This window comes from Ursus maritimus, unplaced genomic scaffold (genome assembly GCF_017311325.1).
Source record: "Ursus maritimus isolate PB19 unplaced genomic scaffold, ASM1731132v1 scaffold_4, whole genome shotgun sequence".
NCBI lineage: Eukaryota > Metazoa > Chordata > Mammalia > Carnivora > Ursidae > Ursus > Ursus maritimus.
This window is the reverse complement of record NW_024426552.1, coordinates 11,984,810-12,004,724: the sequence shown is the minus strand read 5'-3', so window position 1 is coordinate 12,004,724 and position 19,915 is coordinate 11,984,810.

The window sequence follows — 19,915 nt, the reverse complement described above, 5'->3', positions numbered from 1 at the left end:
TACTCTAATTTAAAATTTCCTAAGTTAGGGGCGCCTGGGTAGCGCAGTCGTTAAGCGTCTGCCTTCGACTCAGGGCGTGATCCCGGCGTTCCAGGATCGAGTTCCACATCAGGCTCCTCCGCTGGGAGCCTGCTTCTTCCTCTCCCACTCCCCTGCTGTGTTCCCTCTCTTGCTGGCTGGCTCTCTGTCAAATAAATAAAGTCTTTAAAAAAAAATAAAATAAAATTTCCTAAGTTAAAACTATTTCTGTGCTTTAAAACCGTTATCCCTGAGAAAGAGACGTGTAACTTGTGCTATCTAATATGCTTCAGGGTACATACAATGATGGGCATCTCAGACGTGAACACCCACATAATGAGTTTATAGATGCAAAGGTCCTGAGTGAGAAATAACTGGCCTACTGAAGCAAGCCTGTGGATACAAAGTGGATGAGCAGTTTTGGAGAGCTGGAAGCAAATTCTTGCAAATCTAAACCCTTGCTCTTGATAGTTTATTAACCAGGGCTCTCTGTAGAAACAGAGGAGAGACAGAGAAATACAGAGAGACAGAGACAAGATTTTAAGGAATTGATTCACATGATTGTGGCAAGTCTGAAATTTGTAGGACGGTCTGGCAGTCTGGAAACTCAGATAAGAATGATGTTGCAGTCTTGAGTCCAAAATTCATGAGGCAGGCCTGTAGTCTGAAAGCTCAGGCCGGGTTTCCATGTTGAGGAGGGTTCCTTCTTCCTCAGGAAACCTCAGCTTTGCTCTTAGGACCTTCAACTGATTGGATGAGGCCCACCTACATTTTGGAGGTCATCTGCTTCACTCAAAGCTGGCGGATGAGAAGGGTTAATCACATCTAAAATGTAGCTTCAGAGCAACATCTAGACTGCTGTTTGACCTGACAACTGGGCCCCACAGCCCAGCCAAGACACATATAAAATCAACCTCCACAGCCAGTAAGGATGCTTTCCAAATGCTTTTGTTGAGAAGATAGTCAGTTCAACGTTATCACCTTGGACTGATGACAGGCATCATTGTAATGTGGGCCTCATAAGAGAAGAGCTGTAACAGGGCAGCTGGGTGGTTCAGTCGGTTAAGCATTTCCCTTCAGCTTGGGTCATGATCTCAGGGTCCTGGGATGGAGTCCCATGCCGGGCTCCCTGCTCAGCGAGGAGTGTGCTTCTCTCTCCCTCTGCCCCTCCCCCACACTTGTGCGCTCTCTCTGTCTGTCTTAAATAAATAAATAAAATCTTTAAAAAAGAGAGAAGAGTTGTAAGTTAAAAGTGAATTTTCTTTTGACAATGTTCAGCTTTATCACCACATACAAGAGAAAGAAGGCTGTCCCGGAGGCTGCAGGCAGTCTAGAGAAGTATTAGCAGAGGAGGAAACAAAGAGTAAAAATATGCCTACTGTATCACTGGATAGAAAGAAACGTATCATTGCCACATTTTACTAAATAAAAATACTGAAGGAGCCCTATTGTGTTTATCTTTTCCTTCCAAAGGTCTTACAGTCAAGTATCTTGATATAACCTATAAAATTCAAATATCCAATAAGGAGTTAAAATAACTTGGGGCGCCTTGGTGGCACAGCGGTTAAGCGTCTGCCTTCGGCTCAGGGCGTGATCCCGGCGTTGTGGGATCGAGCCCCACATCGGGCTCCTCCGCTGGGAGCCTGCTTCTTCCTCTCCCACTCCCCCTGCTTGTGTTCCCTCTCTTGCTGGCTGTCTCTATCTCTGTTGAATAACTAAATAAAATCTTTTAAAAAAAAATAACTTGCTGTATTATATACAGACAGAAAGAAACATGATCAAAGTATTGTTGTTATTTCTCACATGTCCTCTTTCTTTAATTAGTCCTGCTACTAATTACTACTAATTCCCTAGTCCTACTGCTGTTTTGTTTAAATAATAGCATTTGTGTAACAGGAAAGTGAGTAATATAGAATAATATATAATTTCAGGTATTTATTTTTCACATTTCCCCCCTTTTCTCTCTTTTTATCGAAGTACAGTTGGCACATAATGTTACATTCGTTTCAGGTGTACAACATAGTGATTCGACGAGTCTATGGTTAGGCTGTGCTCACAGCAAATAGCTAACGTCTGTCACCCACCATACAACGCTGCTGTAATATCGTCGATTACATTCCCTTTGACGTACCTTTTTATTTTTCATATTTTCTTTTTTTTAAGATTTATTTATTTATTTATTTATTTATTTATTTATTTATTTGAGAGAGAGAGCATTCACAGGGTAGGGGGCAGAGGGAGAGAGGGAGACAGAGAATCCTCAAGCAGACTCCCTGCTGAGCATGGAGCCCAATGCAGGGCTCAATCTTATGACCCTGAGATCACGACCTGAGTCTGCTGCTCAACCAGCTGAGCCACCCAGGTGCCCCTGTTTTTCCTATTTTCACGTTAAAGGAATAACACACACATATCTGAGTATTTGTTGTATGTTATTTTGCTATGGGTGGTGATTATTGTTTCATCTTATTTGACTGTGTCCCAGGTTGACTTTCTCAAAGGCTGGTCACCCTGCCTATTGGCCAAACCAGCCAGGAACCGGAGGGGAGGGGAGCCTGTGGATGGAAGCCGTGCGGATGCGGGGCCCAGAGCAGAGTACAGGTGACATGAAGTGGATATGGAGGAGGAAGCAGACACCCTCTCAGTTTCCCAGCATGAAAGATGGAATACATACCCAGGTGCAATCTCAGGTGTCCAGGACCACCACGGGCAGAGCCACGTTGACAAATCTGAGAAATGGGGAGTACCACTTTCCAGGGAGAAACCAGGGTTTTCTGAGAGCTGCTTCCTAATCTGTTTCCCAAGAAATGGTGGTATTGCTAGTGCCCCCGAGGGTGTCAGCTGAGTGTGACTTTTCATTCATGTGCCTCTTGATAGTCAAAAGTGTGCAGTAATTAAAAAAAAAAAAAGTGTGCCCTAATCCTGTGGTTAATTTTTTTGGCTATACAATTGGAAAAACAAAGCACAGATTTTTTGTGGGACTATGGATAACAGATACGAAAGCACCTTAAAAAATTTAGCAGTTAGGGGCGCCTGGGTGGCACAGCAGTTAAGCGTCTGCCTTTGGCTCAGGGCGTGATCCCGGCGTTACAGGATCGAGCCCCATGTCAGGCTCCTCCACTATGAGCCTGCTTCTTCCTCTCCCACTCCCCCTGCCTGTGTTCCCTCTCTCGCTGGCTGTCTCTATCTCTGTTGAATAAATAAATAAAATCTTTAAAAAAAAAAATTTAGCAGTTAAAACATTTCTTGGCATTTCCCTCTTCTGCCTTTTGGGCCACTGGAACCTTTTGAAAAATAATAATTCTCTGAAGTTGGATATTTGATTCAAACCAAGCAGTAATAACCGCCATAATAACAGCAGACATTGACTGAGGGCTGACCACATGCCAGAATCTGTGGGAAGTGCTTTTGCTTGGATTACTCTATTTAATCCTCATAACAACCTTAAAACGTTGTACTACTGATACATTTCACGATGAGGGAAATAAGGCTTAAAACCTTAGACAACTTGGCCCAAGTTTCCAGAACTGGTAAGTGGTAGATCTGGGATTTGAACCCAAGCAGGCTGACTCAGCCCACACTTTGAAGCATTTTGTAAGCTAAGATCACAAGCAGGCAACTCTTCCTGTATGGAGATTTTCGATATGATATTGTAAAATGGTGATAAGATGCGTATACAGCAGGGGATGTTCAACTGCATCATGATTCCTGCTTTGAGCCTTGCATTGGCACCAACACAGAGTCATGATAGATTTTTTTTTTTAATTGCTATGTTCAAAAGAGATAACATCTCCATGATCCAGGAACACAAAACAGAAAACAAGACTGAAGCTACGAGCTTGCTGGAAGCAGTTGGAGGAGGCAGGGAGCTTAGTGGTTGAAACTCCAAATCATGCAAAGCAGGGATGGAGCCAGGGATGGGGTTCAGCTTCCCCTTACAGAGAGGATGAAACATGCTTCTATCCACCACTGCCTAGATTGCAGATGCACACCTATTAAAATGAGGAAGAGCAACACTTTGCAGCCAGGATCTGGGCATTTTACCTAATGGCTCCGTGACTACAACTGCAATATCCCCAGTTATCTCTGTAGGATGAACACTCTGAAAACCCACCAGAGGATGTGGTTCTGAACAGGAGATCACAGGGGGCAGGTGAAAACAACAACCCACTCCTCCACCCCCAAAAGGGAACAGTGAGTAAAGAGCCACTGGAGTGATGACAAAATGAAACAAAACAAAAATAAATGAATTCTTGACAAGCTCACACCAAATCAACATAATCAAGCCAGGAAGCAAAATCACTTAAAAGAAAATAAAAATCATAGTGCAATCTGAAAAAGATTCTTTAAATGACTATGCTGAATATCTTCCAAGACTTAAAGGAAGAGATAACAAAGATGAAAAAGATAAAAAATGAAGGACTTGAGCCAGGCAGAAATAGAAAATGAATAGATAGGTATGAAAAAGAACCATTCAGAAATCTTGGAGATAAGGCAGCTTATTGCTGAAATCTAGAAAGCTTAATAGTGCAGGAGAAACTCTAATCGGATGGCTAAAGAGAGAATTGATGAACTGGAAGATCACTATGGAGGAATTCACCCAGAAAGTAGCGCAGAGAGATAAGTTGTCTGAAGAGGTGACATTATGAGATATTTGACATCATTAGTCTCAGATCGCATTTTTTAAGAAAAACAGCTAGGCACGGATTACGAGTCAGTCCTACAACAAAATGAAACTATGAGATATAAAAAGTGACCATGTCTAAAAGCTAGCCAAAATGCTGTATTAGTCAGAGTTCTCCAGAGACACAGAACCAACAGGATGTACGTGTACATAGGTATGTGAGTATGTATATGTATATAAAGAGATTTGCTATAAGGAATTAGCTCATGTGATTATGGATCAAGATCTGCAGGGCAAGCTGGAGGCCCAGGGGAGCTGACAGTATACTTCTGGTCTGAAGGCCAGCAGGCTTGAGACCCTGGGGAGAGCTGATGTTTCAGTTCAAGTCCAAAGGCTGGAAAAAGCCAATGTCCCAGTTCAAATGGCATCAGGCAGGAGGAATTCTCTCTTTTTTGGAGGGGGTTCAGCATTTTGTTCTATTGAGACCCTCAACTGATTGGATGTGGCCCACCCTCATTAGAAACAGCAGTCTGCTTTGCTGAATCTACTGATTCAGATGTTAAGCTCATCCAGAACTACCCTCACAGACATACCGAGAATAACAACAACAACAAAAAAATTAAGATGTATTTGTTGGAGAAAAAGAGAGGGAGAGAGAGTGCACGTGTATGAGTGGGGGGAGGGCCAGAGGGAGAGAGAATTTCAAGTAGACTCTGCATGCCGAGCCTGATGTGGGGCTGGATCTCACGACCCTGGGATCATGACCCGAGCCGAAATCGAGTCAGACGCTTAACTGACTGCACCACCCAAGCGGCCAAGACCAAGAATAGTTTTGATCAAATATCTAGTCACCCCAGGCCGGTCAAGGTAACACATAAAATGAACCATCACACATATCTCTGGGGAAACATGCCAGGCACAGCGCCCTGGTCAGTCAGGGAAATAGAGGGAGGAAATGCCCCTTCTTTTGGCAAGATAGGAGAATGGACGGTAAGGATGGGGTCCCTGGGTGCAACTGGCTGAAGATTCTGGTTGCTACAGCAGAAAACACATGTTCTTTGAAGCCAGGAGGATCTGGAGGAGACTCTCGACCCTGCTGGCTATGTGACCTTGACCTTGGACTTGTTACTTTAATTTCTCTGAGTCTCAGTTTCCTCATCTTTTAAAACAGAAGAATTACAGTACTTGCCTCCAAAGGATACGGAGAAGATTTTAAAAGATAACGTGTGAAATCCGTGGCAAAATACCTCACCTGTACCAGCGCTGCAATGGTCAGGTGTGGGTGCAGTCAGCTGACCCATCTCTGGTCACAACTATATCCCCCTCATCATGCCCAGGGGGACTGTGCAAAGGAGGGGCCCGGGATATGAGATCCGACCGACTTGGGTCTGGACCCTGCTCTTCCTCCTGCATAGTAGCTGTGAGTGAGTCCCCCTTTTACACTCTGAGTGTTTGCTTCCCGTCGACCAACTGAGGGCAATATACCCGCCTCTAGAGCAGTGTTTCTGAACTGGGGGCAACTCCCCACCCCCGACATTTGGCAATGTCTAGAGACATTTTTTTAAAATTTAAATTCAATTTCGTTAACATATAGTGTATGTTTAGTTTCAGGGGTAGAATTTAGTGATTCATCAGTTGCCCATAAGACCCAGGGCTCATTCCATCAAGTGCCCTCCTTAATGCCCATCCCCCAGTTACCCCAACCCCCACCCACCTCCCCTCTAGCAACCCTCAGCTTGTTCCCTAGAGTTAAGGGTCTCTTACGGTTTGCCTCCCTCTCTGTTTTTCTCTTACTTTATTTTTCCTTCCCTTTCTCTATGTTCATCTGTCTGGAGACATTGTTGATGGGGGTTGGGGTTCGCTACTGGCATCTAGCGGGTGGCATTTAGGGAGGCACCCCAACCTTCTGCAATGCACAGGACAGTCCCCCACAGCAAAGAATGATCTGGCTTAAGGCATCAATGGTGCAGACGTTATGAAACTCCCGGATAGAAAACTTAAACAAAATCATATTTATAAAAGGCTCGGCTTAAAAAATAAAAATTAAGGCTATCCTCCTCCTCCTCACAGGAAAGTGAACAGGTAGAGAGTATGTGGGTTTCTGCTCTTCTTCCCCTCCCTCCTCCTTCCCCTGCTCCCTCTTCCTTCTCTTCCTCCTCCCTGCATAGTGGGTACTAGCAAGGAGAGGAAATGTGACCGCTCCACTGGCAGCATTCCCGCGCTCAGAGCCCAGGAGGCGGGGGACCACTCATGACCTCCCATAAAGAAGGTCTGAAGGCTGCAGGTTCAACGTGCCAAGTTCTGGAATGCCGCTTTCAGGCAGCCACACCCAGAGCGCTCTCTGGCTCGCACTGCAGAGCCGGCTTCTCTATAGCTCCTCTGCTGACTTGGCTGGAACCTTGGGCCTGGGGGTCACAGCGGCCAAGCCCAGCCCCTAGACCAGGGAGGGGGCGGGGGGGGGGGGGGGGGAGCTGCTGTGGCAGAAAAGCCACACCCAGCCCCTGGGGGAGTGCTGTCTCGTTCTCTGGACTCACTCCCCTGAAATTTCCCAGCACAGCCGGTCTTCCTCCCATCTCTGCAAGGAAGGCCAGGGGGAAAGAGGCGAGCACACAGAAGTAAAACAGAAACAGGACAAGTGTCCTCCGCTAGCACGTCTACGCAAGCTCCGGCCACCTCTTCGAGGTCTTCTCCCCCCAGCCCCCGCCGGTGTCCCCGGTGCTGTCCTCAGCTGCCTTTAAAAGGCAGGACAGCAGACCCCACTCACGCCGCTCAGACGAAGCATCGAAGCATCGCTGCTTTTCATGGGCTCAGCCCCAGCAGAGAAGCGTCTAGGCACAAAACTTTCCCCGGGGGGTGCAGATCCCCCTTTGAAGTAGTTCCTGACAATAACACTGTACCCTCAACGAAGCCTGCTCTTCTCAGGCGGAGCGAGCGTATTTTCTCTCGGGGAGCCACAACGGGGGCTGGCCTTCCTCCCCAGCACATGCTTTCCTGGCCGGCCGTGGGTTGGACTTTTTTTTTTTTTTCCACAAGAGAGCCATAAACACAGAGATACCAAAGAGTTAATTTGCGTTTTTTAAACCTCCTTCCCAATGCCCGCTCTCATTCCTGCATAAAATCCTCATGTCCAGACATCAAATCAGTAAGCCCTGTTGCCTGTCAGAGAATACAATGTCAGGCCATTAGTATGTTAATAAGTCCGGAGGGCGACAGGTGGCCTACTAGACAGCTCAATTAAGCTGCTCATTAAACACACGCTAACGAACAGCCCAGGCAGGGCCTGAACAGCACCATTCTGTAATGACATGATGTCAGAGTGAACAAATGAGGAAAAATAACAAAAACATTACAGCAGGGACAGACGCCACTAATAAGGCCCCCTCGTACTACATCAGCCCGCAAATCAATGAGCCACAGGGATCAAAAAACTCGACCCAACATTCTCAGGAGACTGAATGCAGCAAGATTTTTTTGGTCAGTACTTCACAAAAAAAAAAAAAAAAAATCCAACCCCCAAACCTAAAAATGATCGTAGAATATCACAAATTAAGTGTTAAAAAAAATTAAGAGCAAAAGTTGGACACAGGGCTGATCCCAAAGTCTGAGAAATGTGTTTTGTTGAGTTTGAATGAAAATCATTATTTAATGGGCTCATCATTTACATTTGATTGGCATCTTTTTTTTTTTTTTTTTTAAGCCCACAGGTTCGAATCATTTGCCTGCTCTGCGGCTCAGCCAGCTTAAGGGCACAGCGAAATTGTCAAGGAGCAGGGAGCCAAGTTTCCTAGGTGAAGGTTCTTCTTATTGTTTTAAAAGAAGGGATTTCCAGCAGTTGCTAGAGTCTTCTCTCATTTTCAAGTAAGGGGCTTCCTGAATAAGAAAAAAGTCACATCTCCACCAGGCCTGGCTCTGACATTGGAGACACATAATGCTAAACTAATAGGCTGGTTTGTCATTTGAAGGTCATGACCTTGGCTCTTATCTCTTGTCAGTTAGCAGCTGACACCTCCTCCTTCTCCAAACCTCACAGAGGTGCTGTTCCTCACTAGCCTGGCAAGCTGAGGGCAGGCAGGGAACATAATCACGGTGTTCCGGGCCGCTTTTAGGGGGCTGGAGCAGAGACCCTTGGAAGCATAGTTCTTCCCACATTTGTTGAGCTACTTCTGTCCAGATCCAGGGTCCCAATGTATGACCGGGGCAGGCTTTGCCCTGGGGGTCCCTGAGCAGGTCGCTTTACTCCCCGACTCCGTTCCCTTGTATATGACATGTGATCAGACTGGGTATTCTCTCGGCCCTTCCATTCTAAGAGGGTCTCCAGTACAAAACAAGTGTAAGATGCTCGTGCAATTTGCCGTTTGGTTAGCAAGACAGAGCTAGTTCCTGAAAACAATCCGAAGAATCCAAGACCAAGTGCGGTGTGCTACCGGAAGTACAATAAGAATTCAAAAACGGAAGACATCAGGGGCTGGTAGGGGCGCTATGTCAGTTCCCCGAAAACCTGCTGCCCCAGAGTAGACCAGGGCGTGCAGGGAGGAGTGGGCTCCTGCTGGTCCTTGCAGTGCAAGACCAGGAGGTGGAAGGGCACGAGGTAGGCTACGGCAGATGTCTTTTGTCCCGCACACTCCTATCGATAAAAATGTTAGATCGTACTCCAAATATATGTATTTATTGTATTAAAAAGCATAATGACTACACGAATATATTATTGACATATTAAAATAGATGGAAGAATAAGGCAATTTTAAATAGTGAGATTTTTAAAAAATCCCAGAAGTCCAAACATTCTTTTCTCCACTCCAGAGGGTCATAGGGGACGCACACGCCGCAGTCTGGAGACCACGCTTCCAGGTGTGAGGTGGGAGGAGAAAGGATGTCGAAGGCCAAGTAGAGAGTGCACACGCGTTTGCACAGGTGCGTGTGTGTGTACGGGGGTCGGGCAGTGCGTGATCAGACCTCCCCCTTGGAGGCAAGGTTGGGGCTACAAAGCAGAGAGACATGGGGTGGGATGGAGCAAGGCCACAGGAGATAATAATGTGCAAGGACAGAGGTGAGGGGAGCTTGGTGAGTTTGGGGGCTTGGGGGACACAGCGATCCGGCTTTTTGTCTCAGTGGCACTAAAGTACATGCCAAGGCTGGCAGGTGCCGCAGCGCGCGGCCGTCCAACGGACGTTCATGAGGTCCCCTCTTTGCTCAAGGAACCACGGGGAGTACAGACCCGAGAACATTTCATTCCCTCCCTGAGGGAGTTTACGATTCAGTCATTCATTCGGCTCACATTTATTCAGGAACTTCTGCTTGCTGGTCCCTGCCCTAGGTGCTGGGAATAATGGCAAATGACACAAGCTTGGTTCCAGCCCTCATGAGCTTATGGTCAAGTGGGAGAGACAGGCCTATTATCTAACTAAGTGCATTTCAAGCCAGACTGTGTTAAAGGGGGTGGCAGGGGAGGGAACAAAGACGTGTAGGAACATAGATGAGGCTGTGATTAATTCTGTCTGCAAGAATCAAAGAAAGTTCCTGACACTTATTAAGAGCTCTAGACCAGTGCTAACCAATAGAACTCTCTGCAGTGATAAAAATGTTCTCTATCTATGCTGTCCGAGATGATAGCCACATGGGGCTGTTAAGCACTTGAAATGTGGCTAGAGTGACTGAAAAACTAAATTTTTAATCAACTGAAATTTGAACAGTCCCATGTGGCTAGCAGCTACCATATTGGGATGGCACAGCTGTAGAAGGTCATGGGTGAAATGACTGACGGTGACTTTCATGTGGAATGACATGTCTTGTTTCTTAAAACCTGAGCTTTCCCTCTGCACAGGGTGATGACATTCTAGAAGCTGGGGGAAATAGCCGTTGCCTCAGTAATGCTAATGCCCAGTGATAGTTATGAGGCCACACATGGCGTACTGATCGATGCTGGCATGGACATACTGATTGGTAGGACCTGAAAAAGAACTTTAAACTTAGAACATTCCCACTTCTTTTCCTTTGGTCTGAGTTCAAATCTTACCTCTGGCAATGGTAACTGGACTTCCCTTCAGACGTCACCATCTTGGAAAGCTTGAGGAACCCTAAAAGCAGTACCAGCTCACCCACCAGGGGGCAGTGCATGTGCCTCAAGATCCCTCCCACACATCAGGAGCTCTTGGACCACCCTGGCTACTGTTGTTTTCCAGGGAATGGGGAGAACCACTTAAGTCCTACCTCATAGTTCTCCCCCTCTCTTCTTTCCTTTTGCTGCGTTAGAAGATCTAAAACAAGTGGAGAAGCGAATTTTTCTTTAGATGTTAAAGCAAAGTTATGAAAACGACAAATGGACACTGGAATGGGCTTCGGTGTTGTTTTTATTTGCATATTTGATTGTTACTGTGATGAGGACAGGAAGAGAAAAGTTCTAAAGCCAAGACCACTGAGTGGAGATGGGGGGAAGGGGAAACTTCTATTCAAAGATGGCAAGTTGAACACAGGGGTTAGTTTCCTGTCCCCCTGAAGATTTCCTAAAACAACAGCAGAGCAGGTATTTTGGAGAAGACACAAACCTACAGGATGAAGAGAACAGGAGCGATGATAGTAACAAAAAGATTGGAAGCTGGAAGGCAAATGCATGCTTGGTAACTGATGTGACAGAGCTGAGAAAGCAGAATCATCTCCCAATGGAGACAGTGAAAAGCAGCCCACTTGCTCAAGAACTGATGACATTCAGGACCTACGGAAGTAGCAATAAAGGTGGGTCTACTAGCAGAATGACTGACTAGAAGTCTTTTTAAGAAGCAGCTGGATCTCCAGTCTTTTTCTGTTCTGTAAAGTCAAGTCAGACAAATGTTCACATTCTGAATGTTGAGATCTCTGGCTATTTTCCTGATCTCATTTCCAGAACAATGGTAGCAAGGACGATGGCTTCCACATGAGAGACTGTGAGAGGCTTCACTGCAGCTCTTCCAACAATGCAAGAGAAAAGACTTCAAGACACTGAGATCCAAAGTTCCCCAGGAGAATGGCCCAGGAAGATCACTGAACCGAAGCCCAGATTTGCCAAGCCCTACAAACGTGCACGGAGCTTACCATCGGCTTTTAGTGCCCCACTTGTGAATATGAAGAGGCATTTAAGGGCCAGTTGATATTTGAGAACAGCCTCTAACAGAAAAGGCAGAACCAGAGAGCAAGGGGAAGTAACTTGGAAGCAACAGAAGCTATAGAAATTATAGAGGGAGAAGAAAACGTTTAAGAATGTTTATCAATATTCTCAGAGAGTAAGGGAAAAATAGTGCATCCATGAAATAAGATAGGAGTCTACTATGTCATACACCTTAAACTTACACAGCAATGCTTGTGAATTATATCTCAGTAAAACTGGAAAAAATGAATAGGATTCTGATTTAAAAAAAAAATTCACGGGTGCCTGGGTGGCTCAGTCGGCTGAACATCTGACTCTTGATTTCAGCTCAGGTCATGATCTTGGGGTCATAGGAACAAGCCTGTGTCAGGCTCTGCATTCAGTGGGGAGTCTGCTTGGGATTCTCTCTCTCTCCTGCTGCTGCTCTCCCCCAAGTATGTGCTCTCTCTCTCTCTCAGGGATGCCTGGGTGGTTCAGCTGGTTAAGCATCCAACTCTTGATTTTGGCTCAGGTCGTGATCTCATGGGTTGTAAGATCGAGCCCCAATCGGGCTTAGCATGTTTCTCTCTCCCTCTCCATCAGCCCCTCTCCCCACTCATGTTCTCTATAGATAGATGATAGATAGATAGATAAAATCTTTAAAATAAATAAATAAATCTTAAGAAAACATTCAGAGAACAGACAAAAGTGCTTGGGAAGAGCAGAAATAAAAAAAGTTAAGGACATCGCTGAGAATGTATAGCAGAAACACAAAGAGAAAATAAGAGAGAAGAAGTGATGAAATGATAGGACCACACCAGAACATTGAAGTACAAATATGGAAAACAGATCCAGACAAAATGGGAGGAAATGTCCCAAATAAAAAATGCATGAAAACTTCCCAGATATTAAGGTCCTGAATTTCACAATTATATCTAGCATCATGGATGGAAATTGATTTGCCAAGACACATCATTGTGCAATTTCATCACACTGGGGATAAACAGAGGCTATTAGGGGCGCCTGGGTGACTCAGTCGGTTAAGCATCTGCCTTTGGCTCAGGTCATGATCCTGGCTGGGGTCCTGGGATCAAGTCTCAAGACCCAAGTCGGGCTTCCCGCTCAGCAAGGAGCCTACTTCTCCCACTGCCTCCTTCTCCTCCTGCTTGTGGGCTCTCTCTCTCTGTCAAATAAATAAATAAAATCTTAATAAAAAAATAAGACATCAAATGTTTCCAAGGAGGAAAAAAGAAAAAAAAGCTTTATATGAACGATCAAGAATCAGAATGGCATGGGACCTTTTTTTTTTTTTAAGATTTACTTATTCATCCTGGGGGGGAGGGGCAGAGGAAGAGGGAGAGGGACAGAATCCTAAGCAGACTCCCCACTGAGCACAGAGCCCAACACAGGGCTCAATCCCAAGACATCCGTGAAATCATGACCTGAGCCAAAATCAAGAGTCGGACGCCCAGCTGACTGTGCCACCCAGGCGCCCCAGCGTTGGACTTCTTAAAAACAATATGAGAGAAGACAAATGGGAAATGTTTCAAAATCCTAAAGAAAAAAATATTCCCAGAGGTAGAATTCTATACCTAACAAAACTATTAATCAAATATGAGGGTGTGATAAGCATGTTTTCAGATAAGCAAGGGCCTTATAAGGAGGCTGCTGGAGATATTTTTTATCAAAAAGGAGTAGGATTTTCAAAAGAGGAAGATGTAGGGTCTGGGAAACAGGGGTTCCAGCACAAAAGAGAGGTGAGGTTACCTCTAACACAACAGCTGCATAGTAGTCATAGAGGGTAACCTGTCAGAAGGTTCTGGAAGTACTTCTTCAGAAAGATGAAAGTATTGTGTGAACACATTGAGAAGAGGGCAGAGTTGAGGGATAAATTATTCAAACAAGAAAAGGTGAAGCCGTTGTGAACTTTAGCAAGAGCATAGGTTGTTCAGGGGCGGAAAAATAAACACAGCATTCAGGAGTCAGCTACTCACAGCACTTACAGGATTTTAATAATGTAACAACTTTAATATTAACCTCCAAAATTTCTTTCTTTTTTGAGTATCGTTGGCACACAATGTCACATTAGTTTCAGGTGTGCAACATAGTGATTCCACATCTCTCTACATTAGGCTGTGTGCTCTGTGTTATTACAGTATATTGACTCTACTCCCTATGCTGTATCTTTTATTCCTGTGACTTATTCATTCCCTCACTGGAAGCCTATACTTCCCATTTCACTTAATCTCCAACATTCCAATGAAACCATAGAGGGAGAATGGAGGAAGCACATCCGTGTGTGTGTGTGTGTGTGTACGCACATGTGTGCGTGAGCGTGTGTGTATGAGTGCGTTATATGAAAGAGTAAAATCCTTTCTTCTGTAGAGGAAGTCGGTAGTCAATGCCAAAAACCAAACATCAAGAAATAGCAATAAATGGCACCTGGGTGGCTCAGTCAATTAAGCCTCCAATTTCGGCTCAGGTCACGATCTCAGGGTCCTGGGATTGAGCCCTGTGTCGGGCTCTGCGCTCAGTGCGGAGCCTGCTTCTCCCTCTCCCTCTGCTGCTCCCCCTGCTCAACTCTCTATCTCTCTCTCCCAAATAAATAAATAAAATCTTAAAAAAAAAAAAAGAAATAGCAATAAGATCACGTTCGTACAGATACATAGATGTAAATATCAAGAGAATCTGTTAAAATGCAAGTGATTGCCTTGGTCTTAGGACGTGGCAGAGGGCAGTGGACAGTTGAGGAATTGCTGTTCATGGTGAGCTTTCCAAACCTATCCGACTCTCTAAGTTCTGTGGAGTTATGACTTTGATCTAAAAAACTAAATTAAAACCGTTTTGAACTAAACGGAAGAGATAAATGGCCCGGAGTTACAGGGTGGGTATAGGAGAAGGAGACTCGCTTGAAAACCTGCAGGGACCAGCAGGCAACTGCTTGGCAAAGAGCCGGTTCAAAGACTGGGCCACCCTCAATGCTACCGTCTGCCTCCATCCCAGATCCGTCCTTAACAGGGGATGCTTTGCTTCGTTAACTACATGAAAATCGTTCAGATTCATCCCATAACACTAGCTCCATGGCCCCACCCTCTGCCAGTGTTTATTCAACACGTATTGAATGCTTGCTTCTCAATGAGCCTCTCCAACTTTGCGTCTCCCTCTCCTATGCCTTCTCCCCCCAAGCGACACACATGACATCTCAGAGCAGCATGCAGATTTCAGAACAAGTGTGACAAGTAGAAGAGGGAGAGATGAATCCCACCTCTAGCTGATGCAGATCTCCAAGCCTCACAGAAATCGGCTCGTGAAATCAAATGAGTTGAGGATTTCCCTTTGCTTTTNNNTCCCTACAGGGCTTCATGCATGCTCCTAAATTCAAGCCCCAGGTTATGCCTCACCTTCTCCAGGAAGTCCTTCTGAACAAAGACCGGCTTCCCAAAGATATCGTCAATGTTCGTCTCACCCTCTTCTTGCAAGATGTCCAGAGCTCTTCCTCGAAATGTGCTGAGCGACTGCTGCTCTGAATTGGTGCTTTCATTTTTCCAGGTGCCATCCGAGGACAAGGGACCAGAGCAGATCTTGCCTCTAGCCCCAGACGGCGTAGGAAAAGCTCAGTTGGAACTTGTCGATTTGGTTCCTGGAACCCCACAAAATAAAGGAAATCCTGAAGACACCTACACAAATACACACACAGTCCGTTCCACCGACTGGTTACATTTGATGAAATTGAACTTGTTCTTCGTGTTTTTCAGACGTGATAATCATCTTTAAATAGAGAGTCCTTATCTTCTGGGCGCCTGGCTGGCTGGCTGGTGGAGCGTGAGACTCTTGATCTCGGGGTCATCGGTTCAAGCCGCGTGTTGGGCATAGAGATTACTTTAAAAAAAAAAAAGTCTTTATCTTTTACAGATTTACACTAAATATTTACATAGGAAAGGGTATGATGTTTGGGATTTGCTTCAAATTGACCTGGTTCCCGAAGAGAACTAGGTGGTGATATAAATGAAACCAAAGTCCAGGAATGGTTGCTTTTGACAGCTGGATGATGAGTAAACAGAGGTCACTGTGTCATTTCCTCTGCTTTTAGATTGTTTGCATTTTTTGGAATAAAATTTAAATAAATAGATATTATACATATACGCATGATTTTTATGAATTGTAATGGAGGATTGTTGGACATGGGTGATTTGTTTCCCAGCTCAACCTCCTTAACCTTACAGAGAAGAGCTGGAGGAGTTAATGACTTGCCCAAGGTCACAGCATGGCTGATTAGTGACAGTGCTGGGCGTGGACCTCAGATCTAATAGCTCCCCGTGTAGGGGACTCTGGGACAGCGCAGCAGAGGGGAGGGAGGGAGAGGAATGCTGGCTGCTTTATCCTTTCATCTGAAAGTGGTAAGTCTTCTTAAAAATATAAATTGCCTAGTTAGGTAATAGTTTCAGCTGTTATTATGCAATTACACCTCAGTGTGAATGAGTGTGACACCCTTTTCTGAGAAAGAACCAGCTAAGACACTCCAGAGGAAGAGGACTAGAGGCTGAGGCCAAGTGCGGGACTTCAAGGACAAGGGCGCTGACCATGAAAGGTATCTATCTACTCACCATGTTTGAGGCCACAAGATATCAGCAGTGGCTTCTCTAGGTGTTCGGATTAAAGTTAGGTTTTTTAAAAAATACTTTTTCATCGGAGGCGCCTGGGTGGCTCAGTCATTAAGTGGCTGCCTTCGGCTCAGGGTGTGATCCCAGAGTCCTGGGATCGAGCCCCACATTAGGCTCCTCCACTGGGAGCCTGTTTCTTCCTCTCCCACTCCCCCTGCTTGTGTTCCCTCTCTCTCTGGCTGTCTCTCTCTCTGTCAAATAAATAAATTTAAAAAAAATACTTTTCATGGAGTGCCTGGGTGGCTCAGTTGGTTAAACGTCCGGCTCTTGATTTCAGCCTAGATTACGATCTTGGGGTCCTGGGATCGAGCCCCCCACATCATGCTCCCTGCTCAGCTCCTCTCCCTCTCCCTCTGCCCCTCCCCCAGCTCACCCTCTCTCTCTCTCAAATAAATAAATAAATAAATAAATCTTTTAAAAATACTTTTTTATATTTTCCAAGTTTTCTGCAAAGAATACATATTACTTTTATTATCCATTCACTCAGTTATTTAACAAATATTTATTGAGTGTCTTCTGTGAGTCAGACTCTGCAATGGCAAATAACAAAGCTGGTCCTCCCTTTTGGAGACTTGTGGTAAAGGTGGCCTTGGGAATACACCAGGTTCTTCTGGAGACCCCTGAATCTGGGTAAACAGATTGGTGCTGGAGTGGAGGGGATAAGGGAACACCTCTGGTTCTGAACTAAGTTTAAATCTATCGAATCAAACAGCATAGCAGGGGTCCCAAGGGTCGGTCCGGGCTATTCCCCTGAGTGAGTCGAGACAACTCATGGATATTCACGATTCTGGACAAAGTTAAGGTTCTTCAAGCTTGATTTCCTGGGACAACATGTTGCTTTCTGTCTCTGTCTCTCTCCTTTCAAAAGTGAATGTTACCTTCCACACCCAGTGCGTGACTGCTAACTGGGCTGAACCAGAGGGTCACGTCTCGTTAGTCTGGGTGGAGATGGAATCATGGAACCATAACATATGAGAGCTGAGAAAGAGTGCGTATCGAGGTAACGGATCCAACCGGATGAAGGACTGGAGGCCCGGAGATGGAGGGCTTCTCGCCCACCTCTCCAAACTCACGTCCACGTTCTGCCCCACCTACCCATCCTATGAAAGGAGACTCCAGGCCCCAAAGCAGGGGGTGTGGACAAGAGGGTGCTGTTCGTTCCACCTGAGGCAACGGGGCCGCCCTGGAGACGGTTCAGTTTTGTGGTTGTATGCTTCACACCGGCCTGCTTTGGAGGCTCCAAGAATCCCCCCTTTCTTCCACGCTCATCAGTAATGAGGAAGTAAAGGGACCCGCCCTTCAGCCAACCTTCGCAACCGTGGGCACTGGGAAGCCTAGGTTCCCTCACAGTGTGGGGTGGTGACTTTACTGAGCAGTGGCCTCTCAGAGCGGGCGGCACCCAAGGGGCAGGAATTGGGCCCACGGCGGGGCACTCCCGCAGGCTCTGTGGAGCCCTGGCCTCTCTTCTTTGCCCCGTCAGGTGGTCCCAGGTGTGGGGTTGCTGGCCTTGCCTCGGGTCCCCGGCCGGGCGGGGAGGTGGGTGAGGATGAGCATGAAACTCTACCAGAGCCCTCTGCAAACCCACAGTGGGGACTTTGTGGCCGCATTAAAGCGCCTCCCCTTCCTCTGAGAAAGGATTAAGGGCAACAAGTGTTTGAGCCTCCAGCTCTTTTGAAAAGAAACTCAGTCGTAAGTGCTAAGCTCAGATTCCGGGAACCGGGCTTTACCACTGCAGCTGCTCGGATTTCAGGGCCACCATTTCATGGCCGGTGGATTTGCACCGGCTCTCGGGGTGGGGGTGGGGCAGACCAGATGTTTTAAGGGGATTATCGCCTAAAAGACAAGTCCCGTTTTCCTGTGTGTCGTTCACGTCTTAAAAGGCGATTTTCCCACATAGTGCCAGCAAAATTGGGGGGAACGGAAAATAAGAGTTTGCATCTTCTGATTTGCCTACAAACCCCCACCCCCACCCCCAGGCTTCAAGTGGCTGATCTTATGTAATCCTCACAATGAGCACATTACAAGGGCTGAACTGTGTCCCTTCCAAAATTCTTATGTTGAAGTTCGAACCCCCAGTACCTCAGGATGTGACTCTATTTGGCAATAAGGTCTTGAAAGGGGTAATTAAGTTATAAAGAGGTCATTAGGGTGGGTACCAATCCAATATGACTAGTGTCCTTACAAGAAGAGGAGATTAGGACACAGACGTGCACAGAGGGAAGACGAGGGGAGGACACAGGAAGAAGGAGGCCGTCCACAAGCCAAGGAGCAAGGCCTCGGAAGAAACCAACCCTGCCAACACCTTCACCCTGAACTTCTGTCCTCCAGGACTGTGAGAAAGGAAATCGACATGGTTTAAACCACCCAGTTGTGATATTTCATCATGGCAGCCCTAGCAAACTAATACAACCCCTGTTTTACAGAATGGGAAACCAAGGCTTAGCCAGGTTAGAGAAGATGCCCAAAGGTAGACAGCTCAAGTAGCTCATGTCGGGCCCAGGTTGGTTCTCAAACCTGTCTGCAAGTGAAAATCATGGGAGCAGTTTAGAAAAACAAGAACCATCTTTGGGGACCTAGCTAAGAGCAACTTGAGATGGTCTCCGAAAGCTGCATTTTGGACAGATTCCCAGAATAATTCAAATGCCTAGTCAATTTTGAAACCAAGTCAGTAGCTCACTGATGGGGGATATATTTTCACACATGAAGGACCATTTATTTAAAAGACAAAGTCACGGTCAAGCCTCTGTTTCTGTCCCCCACGTGGCTGGTACGATCTATAGTGTGTGGAGGGACATCAAGAACTCAAGACAGCCCCCATTGGACGTTAACCAAATCTCCCTGCCAGCTTCAAGTCCACCCCACCCCAGAGGCAGATCCGCCAGGCCCGTGATGGGCCAGGTAGCAAACGAGTCTTCCCCAGAAGGTCTGCTGCAGTTGACTACTGTCCTCCCTTGAAGAACTTCAGTGGAGACATCACACGCATTTGTCACAAACCTTGCCATATGCCTCTGAATTCATTAATGTAATGTGGGGTCACAGCTCCCTCTAGAAGAGCTCACGTACAGCTTCTTTAGCTGAGAGGTCGCAGTTGGCCAATTCCATGGTAGAATTTGGAGAACTGGCTTGTTGCTTCAGGCACTGACAAACGAAACCTCACAGCCCAGTGGAGAAGGGATTCTGCTGGGCTGAAGTCCTCAGGTGGAAAGGGATACGTCAGGTTCCAATTACAGCCATGAGGGGTATTTCCTCCCTTGTGAACGCTGTCCTTCCTGCTCTACGGGGCTGTGTGGAAGACGTGTCATATTAGCTACCCATTGCCATGTAACACTTGGCAGCTTAAAACAACACAAACATTTTTTATCTCACAGTTCCAGTGGGTCAGGAGTTCCGGGGCAGCGGGGGTGGGTGGTTCCATCTGGCTCAGGGTCTTTCACATGGTCGCAGTTAAGATGTCAAGGGAAGCGGCCGCCATCTGAAGACGTGACTGGGGTGGGATCTGCTTCCCAGGTGGCTCCCTCA